The sequence below is a fragment of the Sarcophilus harrisii genome, chromosome 2 (assembly GCF_902635505.1).
Source record: "Sarcophilus harrisii chromosome 2, mSarHar1.11, whole genome shotgun sequence".
NCBI lineage: Eukaryota > Metazoa > Chordata > Mammalia > Dasyuromorphia > Dasyuridae > Sarcophilus > Sarcophilus harrisii.
This window is the reverse complement of record NC_045427.1, coordinates 594,783,665-594,789,631: the sequence shown is the minus strand read 5'-3', so window position 1 is coordinate 594,789,631 and position 5,967 is coordinate 594,783,665. Positions and strand designations below refer to the sequence as shown.

The window sequence follows — 5,967 nt, the reverse complement described above, 5'->3', positions numbered from 1 at the left end:
TATTTCATAACTTATTGAAATTCTCAACCTGAAACCTAACCCTGCTGGCTTGTCTCCTCCCCTACAGCCAGTCATGTTATTTTGCTCTGAGAGGACGGGAGAGAGTGGCCTCCTTACTCGAGGAATGCAGGATACATTTGTCCGGGGTTGATGATGAAATAGGCTATTTCTGAATCTCCACATCAACAGCCCCATCATGGGTCGCCTGGAACACATTCTTAATCTGCTTTTTGATGGTGACTTAAATAAATGTTTTTCTTTGTCACCTTGAAACATCATTCTATATCGAGGTAGTTCCATAGTTCCACAGACGACTTTGGGTTGAGTTTTGAATCTGGGTTAGCAGCCAGCTCAACAGGCATCCTTATTTTTCACCCCTCTCGTTATCCATTGCCACGGCCAGATCTGAATGTAAAAATAGCTGATGAGTCTGTTTGTTTAATCTGTCTGTTACTTGACACCAAATGGTTGTTCCAGTGTGCACTGTTTGCTTCTTATCCACCAAGAACTCTATTTGGTTTCCCTCTTGCTTACTGTCTATTTAAGTATATTTTAGTAACTTTGTATTTCTAGCTTGCTTCTTGTTTCTTCTAGTTTGGTAGATCCATGAGCATTCAAAGGTTTGACTTTTCAATTCACTTTTCTTTTATTTACTTTGAAGCAACTGAGTTATAGAGGGGAGCCCAGAATCCTTGAATAATAGGAGATCCGTGTTTTACTATCCTAGTGACTGAGCTGCTGTGAAATCCGGTAGCTTATTGGGATCCTGGGAAAGGAACAAAGACCTGATTTGTACCTTGATTGGAAATGTGGAACCTACAAGGTAAGGCAAGAAGAATGACTGAACTTTTTCAGTGGCACTGTGTGGAAGCTGACGAGACATGAGTCTAATGCCTGAGCACACTATTTAGGTCTGAGTGTGATCCGGTGTGCAGTGGACATTGTGTGTAGAACTGCATTTTGTGTTGATAGGTGCTGTGTGTCTCAGTATGTATTTGCATCTGCTCAAGGTTGCGTACATTCAGACCCCTCTGAAATTATGGCCAGTTATTTTAATTGGCCAAATCATGCTAATTAACTTCTCACAGAAATATAATCATAGAATTTCAGAGCTGGAAGGGGCCTGAAAAATCAGTTAGTCTAAACCCTCCGTTGTACAAATGAGGCCCAAAGAGATTATGTGACTTGTCTGCTAATAATGTAAAGCAAGATAAGAAACAGTTTTCTGAACTCTAAAACAGTGTTCTTTCCATGACACCAGGCTGCCTCTCATAGCTTGAGGCTAAAGAGGGAAAATACTATGGTTTCCTGGGCTATCATTTTATTGAGTATATGATTTACCAGCATCTTCTGAAAATAATAATAAGCAAAATCATCTTTTGTGAGTTATAGCCAATAACATAAAGCAGTGAATGTGTTTCCATTGCTAAAACCTTTTCAGTCTGTCCCTGTGCTGTCATCTTCACAGGGAGAGATTCCCCTACCTACATTTCCTTGTTGGTATTCTTTACAGATAATCAGCAATTATCATTTTTTCCCCTGTTGGAGGGGGATTAAATGCTGAACAAAGAGCTCTTGACACAGTACAAAAATTTAAAGCATTCCTATCTTTAATTTTTTAACTCTTTATTGTGGAAAAGCTCAGAATATAACCACTGTTTTAGATAATAGGAATTGATAGCTGAGCAAAGAATCATAATTTAAATTATAAAATTCTTGCTTAATAAAAATTTCTTAAACAATGAAAAAAAGAGTTCTTGGAGTGACATAGAAACAATCTTACATTAATAAAAATAGTTTTCTGGGTTTTTTAATATATTATAGATAGGACTCAGATTAAAAATAAATACATGGAATTAATCAAACCTGGTTTTTTTTTAAATGATCAACTCCATAAAATGAAGAGAACAAAAGAACAATGACAAGATAGTAGAACACTATGAAATTAGTCTAAAGAACTACAGGGAAGTTCCAGATCTTTTTCTTTTTTTTTTTTTTAAGTTGTATGACAGGCCTACCTCAGGACATATGGTGGAACCTCTGGTCCACAACCACTTTATTATGAGGAAATACTGAGCTGATTCCCTGGTTTCTAGTCCAATAGAGTCAGGGAATCTCCGGTGAACCATTATAAGGCATAGGGTTGTATGAGCTCATGAACAAAAACTATTCCTGTGAGAAACACCCTTGTATAGCTGACAGTATGAAGGAGAGTTAGATTTTGCTTATCAGAATGATTTATAAATAGATACCTCTTAGGTGATAGGAGTCAGAAAGTGGATTCTGCTTCTGGGCCTTGGGGATGATAGAAATTAAGCATCCTCTTTAAATGGAACCTTTAGCAAGCAAAGTGTCTCCTATAGGCCTGAGCTTGGAAACATAGCCAGGGAACCCTGTGCTAAACTTTGCACTTGGTAACAAGCAGTGGAAGTTTAATACAATGCGAACTTGAGGTGAGCTGAGATAATTGAAGAGAAAGGAAGGGCCAAAGAGAAATCAAGTTGTTCCCTAAAGAATAATATGGCCAACTATAATGTCTTTTCACCAGGACACAGTGAAATGTGTTTGAATTCTCTGCTTCTTTGCTCCTGGTCATAAGGAAGTCATGAAGATCCTTGCAAAGGAAGATAAGCCCCTCGTCTTGAAATAGCCATATTCCAATCGTGCGTGCCAGAAATCTTGGAAATTGAAACCTTCAACCGTGAACCAGGTCTGAGCTGTTTTCCTCATTGGCTCTTGGGATTTGATTTCAACGGCCCCAATGTTACATGAGTGGAGCAAAGAGCCTTAAGGAAAGTCTGCCTAGATGGAGGGCTGAACGTCAGATCTCGACCAAACTCCTTTTGCTTAACATGTGGCTGATCTTATCAAGGAGGGTAGGTAGCGAAAGGAGCATGGTTTGGGGCTTGTTGAGGTTTTCTGATAAAAATCAAGTTTTCAGGACTCCAGTGCTCACTGAGCTGGTGCCAAATGTCACGTCCTCAGGATTTTTCCATATTGGGTTTTTGGAGGGCAAAAAAAAGAAAAGGCAAAAAGAAATTATATTTTCTGTGTAGAAGGAAGGTATATCAAGACTGCGGGATTGTCTCAAGGTGAATTGATTGGTGTGTGTCAGAAGCAGGAAGAAGGTAGAGGGTGAGTCGTGTATATGTGTGTGTGTGAGTGTTTGTGTGTGTATGCGTGTATATGAGTGAGTGTGTGTATGAGAGTAAGTGTGTGTGTGTGTGTGTGTGTGTGTGTTACGTGTGTGTGTGAGTGTGTATTTTGGGGTGAGAGATGTGACAAATAGATGCCTCAGGATATATGAAACATGCATGCCCATGGAAGGACTATGTGTTGAAAGGGTCCATGTGCTCAGAGTGTGTTGACTGGTCTCCTTATCAGTTTAAAGCATCGGGCTGGCTGTGTCATTTGGTAAAGCTCCTGAGGGTTGAGAAATAGGTGCTGTATTGATATGGCGATGCTGAGCAAAACAGTACCTCTTTGTATGAGTAGGTATGAAAACTTATTAGAAAAATCTTGCCATCACAAAAGGAATCCTTGTGTTTCCACGTCTGAGGTTATGGACATGATAAGGTGATAGATACAGTTTGCCTTTAACCCACAGGCTCATCAGAAGTAACAATTGTTGCATCTCAGATACTTTTTGTTTGTTTGTTTGTTTAGTGGACCTGTGGTTTCCTTTGCATAGGGTTCTTCTGACAATGAATTTCCTTTACCCATGAAAGTTGGTAGCTTTCCAGCAACTCATGAAGCTTTAGACTTAACCTGAAACTCTGAGAGGTTAAGGACTTACCTAAAGCCACACAGTCATTATGTGTTAGAGGTAAAATTCGCATCCAAGTCTGCCCTTGTTAGTTCTCTATTCACTGTAACACATGGTCTTTCACTTGCACCTTGGATGAAAAAGAGGGAAAAGAGAAAGCTACAGAAAGAGAGAGAGAGAGAGAGACAGAGAGACAGAGAGAGAGAGAGAGAGAGAGAGAGAGAGAGAGAGAGAGAGAGAGAGAGAGAAGGAAAGTTTATTAGAAACCTACAAACTTAAAGTGGGATAATTAGCTTTAATCCCTTTTTGAAGTATCAGGCTTACCTATCTGAATGTTATTCCTTGGACAGATGTACTAGATGTGCCTTAATTATATATTTTTTTTCTCTCTTCTTTGCCAGTGTTCTAAACTTGGGCATGAAAGCATAGCTTTTATAAATCCAAAACCCTAGGAGGATGTCCAGTAATGCCAACACCATAGGCATTTTTATGGGTTTCAGGCCAAGTCCGGTCTCCTTGATTACCTTCCTTCTCCAAGTTACCCTTTCTCCTTGCCTTCTGGCAGACAGAAGGATTGCCTTGAGGGCAATGGAAAACAACTTGTTAGATAATTTTTTTTAGATGGGCTTTAAGCTCAGAGGTATCATATCTCACAGCCTTAACTTGAATAAGGATGAAGGAGGAAAAAAAAAGGAAACTCTTCAATTTGCTTGAAAAGTCTCTGAAGAAGCTTTATGAGGTTAATGTTGGATGCCGACCAAATGAATCTGTAGAGTCAGCATGGCAGTATCTGCCAGTTCGAGGCTACAGTAGCTCCTTACTATGAGTCCTGCCTCTGTCTGCCTGTCAGCTGTATTCTGGCTCCTCTGTTACAGTGAGTCCTGCTTCTATCTGTCATGTTTATTTTGGAATACCTTCTAGCTAGCCCATTTTGCAATCTCCTTCCCTGAATGTATCCATTCGTTTTTTTTTTTCTTTCTATCTCCTCGGTCTTATCTTAATGCAAATGCTGATAAGAATTCCCAACAGAATCAAGGAAGCATAACATTTGGCTGAAATAACAATTGGCTGAAAAACTTTAAAGTCCACTGAATTTGACCCACCAGCTGCTCAAATTCAGAATGTCATGCAGGTATTCAGAGTGCCTATAAATGTCTTCTCTAAGTCAGACCATTTACTAGGGATTCAAGATAATAGCAAATAAGCTATTAGTATCTATGGATAGATGAAAGGCAATATGGATTGGAGGTAAGAAACACCATGGTGTAATAGAAAGAACGCTGACCTTAGAGTTGGAAAATAAAAATTCTAATCCCAGCTTTCCTATATGTATTTCCTTTTTGAGTGACCTTGAATAAAGTCATCTGAGGGGTGGGGGAATAAATTAGATACTTTCTAGATCTTCCAGTTCAAAAATCTCCAAACCATTGTTGAGCAATGTGTAATCTTTTTTAATTTTATTTTTTGGTGCAGATCTGTGACTTCACTTGTATAGAGACGTTCTGGTGTGAAAAATCCCTTAATCAGTGTAGACTGTCAATTCATCTATAACTTAAGGTTTTGGAGAGTTACCTCACACAGATATAAGGATCCAAGGCATCTCTTAAAGTCAGGTATTACTGGCTCCAAGGACAACTCTATCCATTACTCCAAACAGCTTCTGTTAATAATAATAATAAAATAAAAAGAGAGATAATAATCTCTCACATTTACAGTTAATTTAAGGCTTACAAAGTACTCCCCCCCCCCAAAAAAAAAAACACTAAGATGGGCAGGACATGTATTAATATCCCCATTTGACAAATAGAGACTGAAATATCAAGGTACCCATGGAGCTTAGTTTGGCCCCAGATTGCCTATTGCTGTTTCCCTATCTCTCCAATTATCTCATGCTGTCTTTCAGCTGAACTGTTCTTTCAGAGAGGTAAGAAGGCTTCAGAATACCTTTCAGGGCTAAGTTAGGATATTTTCCTTTATATCTTATGAAAATCCCTTATGATTTATTTTAAGCCTAGTTCCTCTCCTCCATAGATGTAGGCAACAGCTGGTAATCATCATTCACATTAACCTTTCAGATATTGAAACAGAGTCCCTGGGTTACCTCATGGGCAAGAGAGAATCAAAGAAAGTTAGTATAGGAAGGAATTCTAGGGCTTACCTGATACAACCCTTCATTGTACAGGTACAGAAACTTGGGACCA

At 39.0% G+C, this 5,967-nt stretch overlaps 1 protein-coding gene across 3 annotated transcripts in view; it reads left to right on the top strand.

Annotated features, from left to right (window-relative positions):
• The first annotated feature begins 280 nt into the window (after nucleotides 1–280).
• The window catches only part of C2H10orf71 (chromosome 2 C10orf71 homolog), a 36,498-nt gene continuing 30,811 nt past the window's right edge, over nucleotides 281–5,967 (top strand). Inside the window, exons 1-3 of one of the 3 annotated variants that reach the window (XM_031956278.1) lie at nucleotides 281–620; nucleotides 728–823; nucleotides 2,549–2,876. The gene's annotated coding sequence lies outside the window, so the exon portion shown is untranslated. Of the gene's footprint in view, nucleotides 824–2,548; nucleotides 2,877–5,967 lie in introns of all 3 variants that reach the window. The other 2 variants (XM_031956277.1, XM_003755182.3) reach the window with 2 other exon arrangements.